The sequence below is a fragment of the Schistocerca piceifrons genome, chromosome 3, assembly GCF_021461385.2.
Source record: "Schistocerca piceifrons isolate TAMUIC-IGC-003096 chromosome 3, iqSchPice1.1, whole genome shotgun sequence".
NCBI classification, from domain to species: domain Eukaryota; kingdom Metazoa; phylum Arthropoda; class Insecta; order Orthoptera; family Acrididae; genus Schistocerca; species Schistocerca piceifrons.
Window position 1 is genome coordinate 524,354,190 of NC_060140.1, and position 18,185 is coordinate 524,372,374.

Genomic DNA, 18,185 nt, shown 5'->3' on the forward strand with positions numbered 1-18,185 from the left:
AGCTACAAGAAAATGAAAGAGGCGTTGGATGAAAGAGAAGCAGCTGTATGAACATCAAGAGTCCAGTACAAGACAGTACTAAACAGAGAAGGGAAATCTGAAAAGTGGAAGGAATATCTAGAAGGGCTACACAGGGGAAACGAAGACAATATTACAGAGCGGAAAGAGAAAGTAGGTGGTTGAAAATTTGAGGACAGTGAACCGAATTGGAGGTGTACTGAAACCCAAAAGAATCTAACACTTTATTGGAACTCAGCAGCCTAACAAACGAAGTCGACATTAACTGAACAGCCAAAGCGTGCTCTACCAACGTATTTGATTATCATACTTCAAATTATTGTGTTATCAACATACAAAGAATTTCTAAAAATCAATAGTTAATCGCAATACCTTTAAACAGTTTTTTACGTACACAAATATGAAGTCTTTCCTTATCAATGTAAAGATGTTAATATTTATTAATGATGTTGGTTAGCGTCTTGAATGCAAGAATTTTCCCAAAATGAGAACAATTTTATCGTTTTAAAATTAAAAAAATAAACTTACATATGATAATTGGGGAAAATTACTCCAACAAGACAGGTTTCATTAAAAACACTAGTTTATGCTTGATGGTTGTTTCTCAGTGAACCAAGTTCCTGGTACATACGAAAAAATAATTGTAGTTACCCATGACTTTGCCTGGTCACTTCTCAAAATTATTGTTGCCATACTGGCATCAACGCCAACAAGGTACCATTTAGCAATGTACCGCCAGATACAAGTCAGCGTGCAGTTCCGTGAACTATAATGGTATTGAGGGTTGTGTAAGTGAACGCACTAGTCCGTTGAGAAACCTTTCTCAAGGGTCCTTAAGCCAACAGCTTTCTCGGTATCCGCCACACTTCTAACGGAAAACACGTCCGTTACACAGTTCTACCATATATTCAACAGGAGCAGTTCCTTTAGCGAGACTTACACCCAAAATGCCTTGCTCCTATGGTCACAACAGATACACGAGCAGATTTCGGGACCCGCCAGAACTGCGGGCCAGTTCCGTAGATACCTTTGACGGTTATGGCCCGCCGATCTGGTGTCCATCGTTTCCCGCTAGCACGAAGTACCCGTCCGTCGGATCTAGCTCTCTGTCTGCGAACCGAGTCGGTACGTGCGTGGGTGTAGATTGGCGGAGTCCCGTAATTTATCCGCGGAGCCAGGACTGCCATACGTGCGCGACAGGCCACAGGCAACGGATTTCAGGAGATGCGACTGTCTCTCACCGAAAGTACGTTTTACAGTGCGACGTTTTATAGGTATATTATTTATTCTAGTATATTTTCGCACTTTGAAGGCAGTTTATACTTTTGAGAGAAAGTATGGACCTTGCTAGGAAGAAAACTGCGTCAGTCGCTGACTATTTGAGCCTTTGTCAAGTAAAGCAGTTCATAATACTTTTCAAATAATGAACACAGTTATGGGTAAAACCCTACGGTAATGAACATGGTGCTAACAACATTTTATTGTTGGCGCTCACTATAGACCTGCTTTAGAACCCCCCCCCCCCCCCCACGCCCTCTTGTTGTACGCTTCTTTCAAGAGACCTACATTGTCTGCGATTATGTGATATATTATTGAAGGTATTTTTATCCGTCTTTGCAAACTACAAGAAAATAGTTGAATCCGTCTTTGTAGCTGCAAGAAAATGTGTTCTTTTGTCACCAATTGCGTTTCGTTTTATTGGAAAAAAAGACGCCGGTGGTCGTAATGAGGCATGAATGCAATCTGGCTTGCTTTTTGCATCTAAAAACAGTTCATTACATGAGATGATGTTAGTTGCGATATATTATGTCCGATTTTCGCTTATATCAGGAAATGCTGTCTGCTTGCACATTTTTGAAGTCTTCCCTTGTCTGGCAATGTTATTAGTTTTTATAACACTTTGGTCCATTCTTGGAATGATGTCTAGAAATGTTTCAATCATCTCTTTTTATGCCATACCTTTTCATACCCCGGTTTTCGTAATCTTCATGTGTCAGTTTTCACAAACAATGTATTTCATGTTTAATTGTATAGTTTTTTACATGCTGTCATTGGTCCACCCTCTTTACTACACTTTTAGAACTGAAACTTTCTGTAATCTGAAAACCATTAATTCAACTCTGGCCAACTTCGAACACCACCTATATTTCTGACATGTTTTATCAGAACAAGGCGAAGTATACACACATGTCACTTCGGTAACATCCTGATGAGCTTGCATATGTGACATAATACTGAAACAGGGGTTTATTAAACGAGAAATTGAGAACAAATCAGGTCAAAACCTTATGAAAAAGCACATTCTCAGTACAAACATAAACGTGTAATTTCTTGACGTATTTTGTTGCAACGCCACACTAATTCTCATTTCACCAGCTCCAGTGACTTAACAAATTACATCATTACATTGCAAAAGTCTGCAGTTACCCGTATTTCACAGTAGATAAGGAAGTTCTACTTGTTTGACATATGGAAAGATACTCATCTGTTTGTGTGCTATCATTTGCCAGTATCTCGTTTGGTTTCCCACTCAGTTTCTGAGATATGAGGAGTGTTGTGAGTAGTTTATCCTACCTTTATTGGTGGCGCGCGCGATCGCATGCGAGTGTGATACATAACATCAATTTTCTCGAGATCGGTGATAGAGACCTCCTCCCAAGTGTAAGGAAAAATTCAGTACGTTAGCTAAATACCATACTTAGCGATATATGACCTAATATGCACAAAAAGTAAATTCATAGCGACCCCTATTTTCCACTGCTACCTTTTGGAATTTAATGCAGTGTGTTATTTAGTATCACTTAATATCTGAATATCAATGACCATGAGCTAAACAATGGACACTTCGTCATGAACATGACATAGCTATAACGTGAGCGCGCCATTCTGCCGGAATAGTGCTCAGCCACTGGCTCTCCGAAAACTCAAGGACTTCGCTGAACGAGGCCCGTCGCAAAAATCCGCCTGTGTGTGTGTACCTGTTGAAAGGTCCGATCGCCGGTTCTGAGAACTGCGGATAACGGTAGGAAGTGTCTCCACTAATCTGACTCAAATATCCGTGCCCCGTTGCCGAAATCTGCTCCTGTGTGCTTCAAAAGCTCCAAGGCGACATACCGTATATCTGTCCTGTCTAGTCGACAACCTGTTCTCGTCTTCTTCATCCACCGTCAATCCGTTGCCTACTATGGCACACCACGGAGCCGCTGTCGACACCCGCACTGAGTCCAAACACTGTCTCGTCCTGTCCCACCACGTTGGAGCCTTAATCTAGCGATTATATCCCGCTCTCCACAGTGATTGTTTTCAGGACAATTACGTTGGGAACGCCTCAGATATGAAAGAAAAAAAGACCAGTTAACCGGCTTCAAAGATGAGGTACGATACTAAGAGAAGAATTCGACGGATCATTCAAATCCCATATCGAAGCAAGGCCGCTGTAGTAGACGAGATTACTCAGAATTACCTTTCGGAGAACCAGCCATGGCAAAACTCTTCCACTTCGCGTGTAAGGTAAGTGTGGCGAAGTACCCTGTTTGAAATTCTAAAGGTAACAGGAATATAGCACAGGGAAGTAAAAGCTATTTTGGATTTGTACCGAAACCTAAATGCAGTCGGAGATTTGAAAAGGCATGGATAAAAAGTTATAAGACAAACGTCGACAAATGTAAAACAAGGATAGAGGAATTAAATCAGGCACCGAGCGGAGTGGCCGCGTGGTTTAGGACGCCATGTCACGGATTGCGCCGGAGGTTCGAGTCCTCCCTTGGGCATGGATGTGTGTATGTTGTTCTTAGCATAAGTTAGATTAAGTTAGTTTAAGTAGTGTGTAAGTCTAGGGACCGATGACCTCAGCAGTTTGGTCCCTTACGAATTCACACACATTTGAACATTTTAAAACAGGCGATGTTGAGGGAATTATAGGAAATGATAGACTAAAACTATCTGCGTAGAAAGACATCTGATTATGGCCGAAGTAGAACGAATATAACATGTGCAGTGGCTGTAGTACGAAAAGGACGTCGGAAACAGAGGAATTTGTTAACATCTAATTTAAATTTAAGTACTAGCGGGTCTCCTTTGGAGGAACTTTATGGCACAGCGTAAGAAAGATACGGGAATTACTGAAGGGAAACATACTGAGGTACGAAGAAATCGTCAGTCTGGTAACGGCCAGAAGTGTCAGACATAAAACTGTAGAGGGGGACGAAGGGATGAATACAGTAAGTAGGTTCAAATGGATTCATGTTGCTGTAATTACACAGAGAGAAAGAGGCTTGCTAGGAAAGAGTACCGTGGAGACCTGAGGGATGAATACCGCAACAACAGCATGACCAACAACTGCGTGATGTCAACGTATTTGTTTTAGTAGGACTTTCTATCACGGCTGTTAATTTACGGATGGTCTTAACCCATCCTTCAAAGCCTTGTATTCCAAATGCTGCCCTAATACATGTTGTAACATCAGTGTATCAGTCCAATCGCGTAGTTCGACCGCTTGACAGGTACGAGCTGGAACAACGCTGTTGCCCCACGCACTAGTTCCTCATGTGGACATGAAATTGATCTGATAATGGTCATTATATAACCAAAACTGATTACCACCTTTAAAATGAACATTAAGGCCATTAGAACTAGTAGTTTTTACACTTTCCAGACACATTAATATGACCGCCGCCTATATTCGACGTCAACGTGCAATAATTACAGATTGTAGGTGGCAGTAGTAGCAGTCGATGGTATATTAAGGGTGTCGTCGGACTGCGGACTACAATACAGTCGTTGTCGTAATGTGTGAACAGACCGATTTATTTGTCCTCCAAAATTACATGATCATTGGCGTTCGGGCCAAGGGTGGGTGCAAAATGGCACTGTCCAGTACCGGTTCCGAGACAACGGTGGCTGCGGATATGTATCCAGGTACGTAGACATGCAAATGTTGAACAGCTGACGGTCCAGATGAATCAAGAGGCTGTCAATAGTGTCTCCTTAACGACGGTTCACCGAACTTTGCTGCGTATGGGCCTCCGCAACAGGCGCCTGGTTCAGTGCACCCATGCAGACCGCAGTTAATCGTCGGCAGAGGCAGGAATTTGCTCGCCAGTACCGGAAATGGACGTCCACTGAGTGAGTGGCGACTAGTGGGCTTCTCAGATGAATCACGTTTTATGCTCCACTGAACAGATCGCAGTTGGCGTATACGGCATGAAACAGCTGAAAGCAAATATCCTGCCACAATCGTCGTTACGATTCGTGGAACGTTTTCGTGGCATTCCCCGGGTGGTTTCGCCATTTTGAAGGGCACAAAGCATAAAAAAATAATATTAAATAAATGCATCTATCCTTGCGGACCATGTTCATCCTTACACGTAGATGGTTTTCCCTCGATGCGGTATCATTTAGCACCAGGACAAGCAAAGTGCCACAACTGGCAGTTTACGTGGCTAGTTAGAAGAGCTCCTGAATGCTTTTATCGTATTTGCTGTCCACCAAACGTTACAGATTTCAACCCAGCCCAGAATCAAATGGTTCAAATGGCTCTGAGCTCTATGTGACTTAACATCTGAGGTCATCAGTCCCCTAGAACTTAGAACTACTTAAACCTAACTAACCTAAGGACATCACACACATCCACGCCCGAGGAAGGATTCGAACCTGCGGCTGTAGTGGTCGCGCGGTTCCAGTCTGAAGCGCCTATAGTCCTGAATCTGTGGGACCACCACTTCGATCGGGATGTTCGCGCCATATATCCTCAGCCGAGAAACTTAGCGCTGCTCGACACGAAACTGGAGTCGGCATGACCTCACATCCCTGTCAATACCTCCCACAATCTCACTGACTCTTTTCTTGCACGTCTCGAAACGGTCCGCGCTGCCAAAGGTGGTTATTCAGGCTTTTGATAGGTGGTCACATTAATGTGACTAGGCAGCTTATTTACATTGCTGAATTCTTTTAACTGTTATCCGTTGACGTCCCACATTTTTCATTCCCTGCTTACTGACTCGCGACATTTCCCCTAAATAATGCAGGTGCGTTTTAAAAGCATCCGTGTAAGAGAATGAATAAATTATATTTTGGGTTAAAGTTCCGCCAACAGCCACTAAAATGTTTTGCCCGGGAGAAATGTCGTGGGAAGAGCTGGAGACGCACAATTATCGTTTGGTTTGAAAACAATTTATAGTCGTGCAAATTTCTACTTGTTTCAAAACAAAATTATCGTTGTAGGCCCTCATTTGCCATCTTAAGATTATAAAAGACATACTGTGGTTCATTCAAACCATAACGGAATCTGTTACATAGTTATGGGACTGAATCACGGCAAGTGTTTTGGGATTTTATGATGGCCGATGAGATCCTAAGGCGGTAACTTCACTCGCTGATTACGCAGCACAATAAATTATTTTAGAAACGACGTGATTTTAGATTCTCTCTGCAGTATTTAACTTGACCTATGCTGATTGGCCGTGCTCGAGAACGCACGTCACAGTGCAACGAGCAGTCTTCTAAAAGTTAAAAGGTTGACCCACAGGAGTGAATGGTATGTGTGAGATAAACATTCTATCAAATTTTAGTTTTGCTGTTAAGGTAACCGTTTCAGTTATATCACACGCCCTCTTCTTTACACAGCTTCTGTCGCAGCATGTTGTTGGGGATTTGCAAAGTAATTGGATACCTCACAAAGCAGACTTATTTTGTGGTTGATCCTTGCATGTTTACTTTTTATTAATATTCTCCATCCCTCAGTTCGTCTTTAGTAATTCCAGAAAATTGATTGAATTTTACTCTTTCTGTTCAACTAAACATTCATTTAAAACCAACAAATCAGTCCCGCGACCCCAAAATCTATTTATACTACATGTAGTTCATTTCTGTATATCCTAGTGGTCTCTTCCTCTTGCACTACCATTTTACAGTCATAAGTGTTCAAATATTATTTGAAGTTGTGATGTTTAAAGCTTTCCCAGCGTACTGATTGTTCCATAAAAACACGGGAGAACTGCCGGATATCAGTACTACTACGGTGGCACTCACCTGAAGATGGCCAGAAGACTCTGCGCCGAAATATCGTCAGAGGACGTTACTGATATCCGGCAGTTCTCCCGTGTTTTTGTGGAACAATTATTTGAAGTTACTAAAGCAGTTCCTTCGTTTTTTTCTGAAATTCATACACACCCGTGTTCATTTTCTCTCTCATAGGTAAAGCCTTCGCCAAATAACAACAGTGCTTTCTCTTTGTTATCAGGGACTGATCCGGATAACCTCAGCTGGAGGGCTACCTCGTCGCTCACATTTAGCGATTCAGTCGGGGAAGGTAAGTACCCATAATTTATAACATGCACCACTTCAAAGGAGCTGATACTCGCGCAATTGATCTCAAAGACATACTTAGCTGGCAAAGAACAATGCAACGTATTTCTGCTTCCGGAAACGTGGTTTATAAGCCTTCAGTTACATGATGCATTGAGTACTACATTAGTTCGCTATGTATAAAGCTTCGTATTTTAGTGCACAATTTTTAAAATGAACAAAAGAGAAATCGTTTACTTGGATAAGCATCCTAGTTTCATTAATTTTCAGTTCTTCTACACGTCGCATACCCTTTGAAGCGACGGATAATAGAGATTAGGTTCTTGAGAAGCTCCGGTATCAATATTGTAGCTACTGTAGATGTTTTGTTGACTCGCAAGATTAGCGTTGGAAAGCTTACACCTAAACGTTCTTAATGTATTTGTCAGTGACCCACTGCAATAAAGTATATGCTCCAGAAAATTAATTTGCAATGACTGTGAGGTAAGCTATATGTAGATAATTTTGAAGTAACTACAAACGGGGAACTTGTAGATATGGACAGTATAACACATTAGTCATGTGATGTTCGAATACCTTCAGCGAGTAAAAATTTTAAGCAATTGCAAGTGCTATTTGCGTAATAGCACTGAATGTATCGAAATGATTATGCAATCACGTGCATTGCTAAATGATGTCTGTTGCTCCCAGATGCAAGTCCGGTGTCTGAACCACTGAACTCTAATTTTCTATGGCAAAAGAAGGTACGCAAAGAATTATGGCCAAACATTCCTAAGTATACTGAAAGATCTTAAATCATACTACATTACGCGTTCTAGGAAAATAGTTTTTTTCCCTCAAAAGATATGTTTCCTATGAACAACATCTTTTGTTTCCCACATACGTCATACCGAAAATAATAGATACAAGGAAAAAGGTACGTTCCGTCTTCTAGGAATTAGAAATCAATTCGACATTGAAGAGTTTGTTTACCCCAAACAGGACCACTGGAATTCGGTCGGAACATTAGTTTCTGTTTAACATTTGGCTTCTCAGTTTAGAACATACCGGTCCCAATGCTTAAAACGTTTTTGATCGTTGTGATACATGTGTCCAGTGAACGGAACTGGGAATCACTAGAGGGAAAAATGCTAAATTCAGTTTTGAAAATTACATAAAAAGTAATCAACACACACACACACACACACACACACACACACACACACACACACACACACACACACACACACCCAGAAATCCCATTTTACCGGACAGACATTCTCGTCTCCGATCACTATTCAAGGCAAGAGAGTCTACTGCAGCGTTCCTGGCGTTTCATTCCTGTTCTGATTCTCGAGTCTTTAGAGTGCTCACTTTCGTTTACACGTCAGAGCCAAACCTGAGTGTTTTATGCAAGTTGTCTGCTGCGCAGTTTGGCACTGAACGAAAGTGAGGTTATGATGGACTATTTATTTTTATGAAAATATCGAAATAGAGTAACAAAATGTAGGAATAAGCAATGACAACAGGGTTTATCGATGGCCAAAGCCAAATTCTTAAGTGGATGTTCTTGTCAAAGGTCGTGTGGTAAAGTCTCTAAACACCTGCAACCTGAAAGAGTAAGGAAAGTGTCATCCAAACTTTGCAGGACCAATACACTCATTTGATGAAAATATGTCCTTGCCAACACATCAGACAGTATCTACAACGCAGTAGATAAGGCCTTTTCGGTTTATACTTTATATCTTGTTTTCTTGCTAAGTGCCAAATAAGACACACAAAATTACTTTTTCTTGTCACTTTATCGCCGCTGAATAAAATTTTCAATAACACATTTCTCTGTTAACGTTATTATTTACAAATAATGTAGTTTTTTGCCGCGCGGTATTAGCCGAGCGGTCTTAGGCGCTGCAGTCATGGACTGTGCGGCTGATCCCGGCGGAGGTTCAAGTCCTCCCTCGGGCATGGGTGTGTGTGTGTGTGTGTGTGTGTGTGTGTGTGTGTGTGTGTGTGTGTGTGTGTGTGTGTGTGTGTGTGTGTGTGTGTGTCCTTAGGATAATTTAGGTTAAGTAGTGTGTAAGCTTAGGGATTGATGACCTTAGCAGTTAAGTCCCATAAGAATTCACACACACGCATGTGTAGTTTTTTTCTCTATAATGCTTTTAGATATTTCGTCGCTCTTGCAGACAAATACCAGTTGGGAAAAAACGGAAAAACTGGATCTTGCGTAACTTTTCAACGTGTCACAAAAACAAAGCAAACAACACAATAACGATTAAGAAGATAGGAAAGCACAAAATTCATTTATACAACAGGAATAAGCTCGTCCATAGTATTTCAATTTCAGTGTTAGCAGAAGGCACCGTAAACCCCTGTTTCTGCGGAAATTTAGAACTCCACACTCCGCACAATCTATAGATCATTAACGTCATAGATACACTCGCGTCGTGTTTAGTTACTAGTTTACACACAAACGCGAAAGGCGCACGCACTTCGAGCAGTCGACTTTGACACAAAGTCGCTCGTGTAAAACAGGCTTGAGGGACAAATGTGATGTGCGCCGTCTGGCTGTGAATCGTGGTGACTTTTGGTTCTGTGTGTCATTGTATTTTAAACGTTTGTGAATTTGATTTTATGAGAAGATGATTGAGCACGAGTCCCGAAGTTATAAAACAAGAGTAGGAACCAGCCTGAAAGTCAAAATCAAGCTGGCCAGTGTGCAGAATAATTCTTTAATCGACCGCTCGGATTCCAACCGGATCCTCGCCTCCCGTGTGTCAATCTAACGCGCTGCGCGTTAATCTGCACTAACGCAGCTGCTGCCCACGTTCACAATATACTTGCTCGATGCACATCGAATTCGGAATTGTACGTTTGAGGATACAGTGACATGGAAATAAAAGCGATTGCTGTTAGCGATAGTAATAGTAGCAGACAGGTTGACGATAGAGAAACTTACCTCTATAGCATTTGTAGATGCAGAGAAAGTTTGTGACAATGTCGACTGGAACTCATTCTTGGAACATCTGAAGGTAGCGGCAATAAAATACAAGCAACGAAAGATTAGCCACAACATGTACAGAAACAAGACTGCAGTTATACAAGGTATTCCAGGAGGAATGGTCAGTATTCAAGGATATGATGGGAAAGCTCATTTGAAGCAAACACTTTATATGGACATGTGCCGTATTGCTAATGTTTTCCGAGACAGAACAAATTTTATCTGCGTTCCTTTTTGGGATAGTGGCGCGTACGTATGTTCTTACTAACCCAACCCACCTCGTTCTTTTCAAGCTCTTTACTCGGGATGTTTTCCTTCAATTAAACTAGCGCAGTTTTCTTTCGTGAGTAGAGTTACGCCCTAGAAAAAATACGGTTCGATAGTTTTGGTAAAGCAAATAAATGACGTAGTAACTCGTATGATAGCCGACAGCACTGGTGGCATTGGTAGGGAAAGAAACATTAATGAATGTGCAAGAGAATAACTGGGAGCAGACGACTTCTTTTTGTTTGGGCCATAATTACAACCTCACATCATTTAGTGTTCCGTGTGTATGTTATATCATCACAGAATATAAGTTGCATTTTGTAAGTAATAAAAGTTAGTTGTCACGTAACTTCTGCGCTTTTATGAAATCATAGCAATTACTTCTGATGGAAGTACAGTTTACATGCTCACAACATAAAAAAATCTGTATAATCGTTGTTGTCGTGTCTCACTCAATAGCACGTTCATCATGCTCAAAGACAGAAGTTTTCTACTTTTACTGATAAATGTGAAAGCTGTTTGTTTTATACAAGTGCAGCGAAGAATGGAAGCGATGTATGATATATTTTTGTTTGCGTTTCTTTTTCAATTCCATTTTTTATGAAATTGCGTTTTCTGGAGCTATATAATAAAAGTGTATTCTTTTTTATTACAACATTCCTCTGTTTAGCATCACAACTAAGCAATTTTCAGGTAAATCCTGAATTAACATTTAAAATTTCGGTTTTGCTACAAATTTTGTTCATTGTTAAATAATAGATAGAACGATAACTATAAATAACGGAAACTTTCCGTACGTTACGCGGCCCCCTATGCATCCTCAATCAGTTTCTAGACGGTTCACCACCTCTGGTATCTAGGGGAATCTAATGAGACACTGATCGCATACGCAAGCAGAGCGATAGAAATCTGATGACGCCTGCAATACATCGAAAACACAGGTACGATATTAACTGAGCGAAGCTGCTAGGGAAATTTCCATAGCCTACGCTCACTTACCATATTCTACAGTAGCCTACGGTAGTTCTACAATTCTAATTCTGAGTGAATTAGTTTGAGGGATTGAGAATTTAGGAGAGAGAATCATCGGTTAATTGTCTGTACACATGTTGGCTAAACTGCCACCACATTTACAATAATGAATAAGGTGTATGTGTGGTGTATGTTTATGGCTTCTGCTATGGCGATGCTTCCGCTGCTATTGAAGAATACCGACATGGCGAATTCCTGATCATAGTGAGTCTGTTAGAGTATTCAGAACACTGCACGAAACAGATATTCTTCCAAGTTCCCATTTTTCTTCTGAACTTGTGCTTCAGTAATCCGCACAGCAACAGCAACATGTTTTGCGAACTGTACAACAGCTCTAATATGACGTGAACGATAATGTTTAGAAGTGAAACAGTGGAAATTTTTGTTTTCGATCATAGTCTTCTCAATGTACATATCTAATAACATGGACTGGCTGCCTTTTCTTGTATTTTGGCTTCTATGGGGTCTTTTACATTTGCACATGTGTAAATCTGAGAATTTATTGAATAACACAGAAAATACATACCAATTCTCATTAAATGTGTTTTTTCTCTGAAAACATTTGGAATACGGTGATTCTCCATATGACCTTTTTTGCTTCAAATAACTCACCAAACGATCTAGCCCCCCCCTCCCCCAGTGCAGCAGTTACCTCTGTGTCATCTCCTCCTCCCCCCTCCCACATTTATTGGGAATTTTAAGGATGTGCCTTTACAGAGAAAACCTTAGAAGTAGTGTAAGGCGCCTGCAGGAAGAAAACTACTACCAGAGAAGTGTCAACTAGTTGCCCATCTGCAGGTGTATGGCATTATTTTGTATGATTCTCAATGAATTGCGTGGGGGGGGGGGGGGGGGTGCTACCGAGGTTATTGCCGAGCTGGGAGCTATTAGAGGCCCTCTGCTGCTTCGGATCAGATCCAACTTACAAGGTTTTAAGCAGTCCCTAATGATTCTACCCTGAGCAAAAGTTTTGCTTACGTTGCACTCCAAATGCATGAGACCACTGTCAATGGAGTTGTCAGCCCACGAAGTCCTTAGAGAAGGATAAAGTGTCAGGGGAGATATCGACAGTATCATAGATTGTCAAGAACGTCTTCCCTATGCGCATCGCACAGCAAACTCATTTTCAACCGCAGAATGTGTCTCAACGTTCCAAGAAAAGGGCTGGTTTGGATTCCACTTGAGGATACAAAAATTTATTTTCACCATGTTAATTAAAACACAGCACTGGTAACAACACGATGATTAATTACGATTTGCAGATTGCGGTGATCTACACCGATTATTCAATTGTATAAGAGCAATGAAAATAATTCAGAAAAATTAAAAGAAAAACAGCCTTTGGCCCGAACTTTAAATTAATAAAAAAGTTACTTTACACAAATATGACTAACATAACTGCAGATCTGAGCTCACTAGTTGTGAAATTAAGTCATTATCAGGCTTTGCGAATATGAAAAATAACAATTTGTAAAAGCTATTAGGTTTCAAAAATACTCAAATAGCAACATCTCATAAACAGGTGAATTAAATATTATAGAAAACATTCGGCAATATGATGTTATGATAGCCTGAAAGATCTATAAAGCAATCAGCACATTCTCGACGTTTGGCGTTCACATCGGCCGCGCGTCCGAATTCCATGCTCGAGAACTCAAGTGACACACCAATAACGGCTTCTAGAACACAAATCCAGTATAAATACACAGTTCATTAAAATACTAAAACCAACAGCCAAGCACTGGGTAGCGCCAAACGCAGGAAGAGATGTTAAATGTTTTAATGTGACAACCGCAGTTAGTATTAAAGCAACAGTTCATTAAACAATCTCCAATGACGTGAAATTTCACTTGATCAATTTATAAACCACAACTATCTCAAAGTGATAATTACCAGACAATCCGCACACAACCTTAAATACCAAAGCACCGATTGACGGGGCAAAATTGTTGCTGTTATAGTTGCCAACAAGATAGAAGCTTGCAATTCCAATTTAAATTAGCGGCTGAAGTCCCATACAGAGAACAAACTTTGATTGATAAAATTGACCACTTAACATATTAACAAAAATAATAAAAATGAAATCGCCGAATATGGGCGAAACTTGTAATTCAAGACAAATGCAGCAGAACCAGGGCACAGCGCAGTTACATGGCCTTCAATACCAAGTATCCCGGACCCACGTACAAGTGGTTTAAGCAATGACTAGCGAAAATCAAAGTGGCTACAAGGAGAAATCACATTCAAAAGTTCCACCACAAAATGGCTCACCATTTAAAGCCAGTCCAGGAGCTCGGTGTTACATGCACGCCAGGGTACACTCCCACGCTCTCCTCAGGATTCGAGACAGACACGACTCTTAAACAGAGCGTATGTTGACCGGTGACTGCTTCCGCTCACCATTTCCGCTCCCCGCCAGACCCAGGCGCCGGAATGTCAACACCGTGCATCCTCGCAGTACACGAAGCTCCGACTGACTACTCGCGATGCTCCATGCGCTGTCTTCCCTCTGTCACTGCCGCAGACATAGTCTCCGTCACTGCCCCGACCGACTCTCTCCGCATGATTCGCGGCCGGCCTAAATAGAGGGTGCCAGCCAACCAGGACGCCGAAAAGCGCTTAACTTTGACAGAGAAATTATCCTGCCACGATCATCGCAGGAAGTCACACTCAACGCTGGGCGTCTCGGTTCTGACCTCCCTCTCAGAGCCATCAAATGAAGGAGTGAAACGTGGATAAGATAGCGTGTGATAACTTTTCCATCGTATGACCAAACCACGGCTACGTTGAGCAGAATTGTGGTGAAATTTTGTGGCAGTCTCTAACACAATTTGCACATCACATTAACTTATGAGCTCTGGCCTTTTTTTACGCATTTGTCGACGTATTGTTGTTTGAAGGGTCATTGATCCCTTGGGTAACGTCGCAGGGTGCTACACTTTTGCATCATTACAGAGACAGGAGTTAATATCAAACTTATGAGTCGTAGCGGGAGACGGTAACGGGTTTCGAAAAAGTAATCCTTTCATTGTGTTTCTCACAGTAAACTGCAGCTAGCCATAACCAAAAAGTGTTTCTTGAAGACAGAGACATCGAGTATCCTTTAAAAATGAGGAAATCTCTGTGCTGAGTGTGGCCTTGCACAGAAAAGAAAGCTGAGATGTAGATAATAGAAGGTTCTGAAATGTCGCTACTGAAGAACATTGAAAATTATGTAGGTAGATCGGGTAGCTGAATCGAACTAGGAAGAAAACAAATTTATTGTACAAGAAGGAATCAGTTCATACGAAATATTCTAAGCTGTCAACAAATCATCAGTTTTCTGAAGGAGGCGAGCGTGAGGGGTAAAAGCTGGAGAGGGAGACGACGGTTTGAATTCAGTCAACAGGTTGAAATGGATATCTATTTTAGTAGTCACGCAAAGACGAAGAGACTAGCATCAAACAAACCTTCGGTCTGAATATCATAACTACAACATAGACAGCTGCATGGACATAAAGTAACGGGTAGGGCAGATAGCCCGTGAAAGTATACAGGAAATACATTGAAATTACAAAAACGAAGAGCTGAAATGGGCTTACCCCATATTTGCAATGAAAAACACAGTGAAAAATACATGTATAGAATATGAAAGTGGCCCCCTGCAACACACAGCTGCGCACGGGTAAGCATATTCAAATATACTCAGCGTTCGGATATCGACGGTGGCAAATTAACGGCTGATGTTGTCTTTTGTTTTCTACATAGCGTGTGGATTTATTTCTCTAACCTTTCTCTTCAAGTGTGCCTATGGGCAAAACATCACGTTTTCTTAAATTCTGATAGTTCATTCCCAGTGAAGATATCATGGACTCGTTCCAGGGATACTCTAGACGTGTGGCATGTTACCCAGTCTTGCTGGAAGAAGCAGTATTCTGCTTCATATTCAGTGAACTGAGCACCAAATATATCAAAAATTCCTATACATCCAATGGTGTTGAGGGTTATGTCAAAAGATACCGGTCGAACGATGCGCGCTCCTGTTACACCGCACCAAGCGCCGACATTTTCATGATGGAATGGTTGCCGACACACTGTGTTAGGGTTCGCCTTTGCTCAGTACCTCCTGTTCTGTTAATTCACGTGACCGGAAAGATGAGACCAAGAAACTCATGATGTAATGGAAAGGGTCTAACAGACCGTCGTTGATGCGATTCTGATTGTAATCCTCCACTAATTGCTGCACAACCTTCCAAAACACAGCTTTAAATTAAGAATTTTCAACATCCGCTGGCAACTCCGCTTAATCACATGCACCTGTTGAGCCAAATTATATATAGACTTCTTTGGGCTCTGAATGAATCTGCGGCTAATGTTTGCAAGAACTTCCGGTGTGCGAACTGAAAGAATTCTTTCTCGTTTTGCATTTTGCTCAGGTACGTAGGTGCACCAGTTTTTATACAGACTCAATGTTGCTGTGTTTGCTGGTAGTCCTCTATCAGGATACCCGACCCCGTATAGAAACTATCTTCACATGTGCTTCCACAATTTCGATTCCTTCTTCTATCGAGAAAGTCGGTTTGCAGGCCGCAAAGAAAAACGTCTAACTTCACTAATGAAATAAACTGAAATGCTGACAGGAGAATGTTGACAGTCGATTATTGCGTAACACTGTCAATTGTTGTAGCTCTTTATTTTAGAAGTGGAAATACTGCAATCGCAAAGAGGAGGCAGGCTACTTTGAACTGCGCCACCCAGTATAATAACGAAAGGAATATGTATTATGTTCTGTTTAGGATAGTGTATCCTGCGTAAAGATAAACATTTTTAGATGAGATTCAAGAGTTTAGGGAACATTCGGTAGCATTTTGAGCTGGGGCGCTAACGGACGCCCCTACTTTGCCACCCGGCTTATCGATCTCTGGCTCGTCACGTCGCCACGATATCTGAGCCCGCGGCAGCCGCGGCCCTTATCGCCACCTAATTTACGACTTTCTAAAAAGAGGCCGCCACGTGTTCCGGCTTGTCTGCTGGTCGAGTGGTTACTCCAGCCGGCCACGAGCGCGAGATCTTTCCTCTCGACTGCCGCTCTGAGACGCGCATGCGCTGTGACACCATTACTTCTCTCACGCCACCCTCACCGCCCCCATCCCGCCACCCACGCGGCGGCTGTCGCCAGCTTTCGGTGTCACCTTTTATTCCAGCAGGAGTGCGCTCTCCGTGAGAAGGCGGCATCTGGCCCCATTCAGTCAGATCCTACGAGGCGGGAGAACCTTGGAGAACGTTACTCGTGGGGAAACGCCTTCTGCAGCGCCGAGTCCCGTGAACAGCACAGGTGCTGCCGAGGATTCCTTATGACAGACAGCCGCGGCAGAGAGCTGCGAAGCTCTCGCATCTGTTACACTACACAATTCATCCGCCGCCCCCGTTCCTTCAGAAACGGGCTGTGGCACGCCACATAAACTATCTCTACATCTGTCTCGGCACTTTGCAAGCAACCGTAAGGTATGTACCAAATGGCACTTTGGATGGCAGAGCCGGATTCCATTCGTGGATGGTATTACGAACGTGTTCTCTATTACTTCAAAATCCCATTATTACTCATACGATATTGTAGTGCCTGTGTTGTTCCGAATTACGGCGCAAAGTTCCTTTTAACACACATACATGTCCGAAGCAACATTTATTATATAAGTCGCTGACCTGGACGTCTCGTGTCTCCATTCCTTTTCAAGTCGGTATTTCTGGGCGGAAGACTATTTAGATTGACTTTTAGAGAGTTTGTGCTAGAAGTAGTTATGGAGAAGTTGATAAGATGCTATAATACTCAGATGAATGGCTTATCCGAGAATGGGGACATATTTGTGAAATTACGCTGAACTGTGAGATGAACATAATAAAAAAATGATGAAATTTGCTCATTCAGCGACAAAATTGTCTAAACTAAAAGAACCTGACCAACCACCTAGACAGAAGTATTCTTTTCATCGAGCTAGCTTTCCTGGAAGCCACAAATATCGACGAGGCACTGCAAGAACCAGATGAGTAATTTGTTTTATTACTATTTCGATGCTCCTCCTCGTTTAACCTTCCTAATACGACTGGGGTCAATATGATACCGCAAGTATATTTGGTGTTTTTAAATCTATTACTTTCAAAACATGCGACTTTCTCTCTCTGAGTCAACTACATTTTATGTACGCCCCAAAATAAATTATTTCTTCTTTCTGGAATGTAACATTCTCAAAATATAATGATGACTGTTACACTGAACAGTTTTTATACGAAACACCTGCAACAATGAAAATAACATTTTCCACTTATTTTATACCCACTGTTGGCGTTTCTTGCAACAACTGTTGTTGTATATTTCTGATTTGTTGTTGATGTTCTGTCTAAACGTCTTGCACAATTATAGTATGTATAGAACACCTTTGAGTAGTCCTGAAATACAAGTAATTCTGAATGAATGTCCTTCGGACATTTATGCTGGCACACAATGCTGCCACTACAGCCGTTGTTAAATACATTAAAAGTATTCGCAGGTGAGAATATGGATGACTATCTGCTGTATAGAGGAATGCATGCCTGCATGTCCGAATGG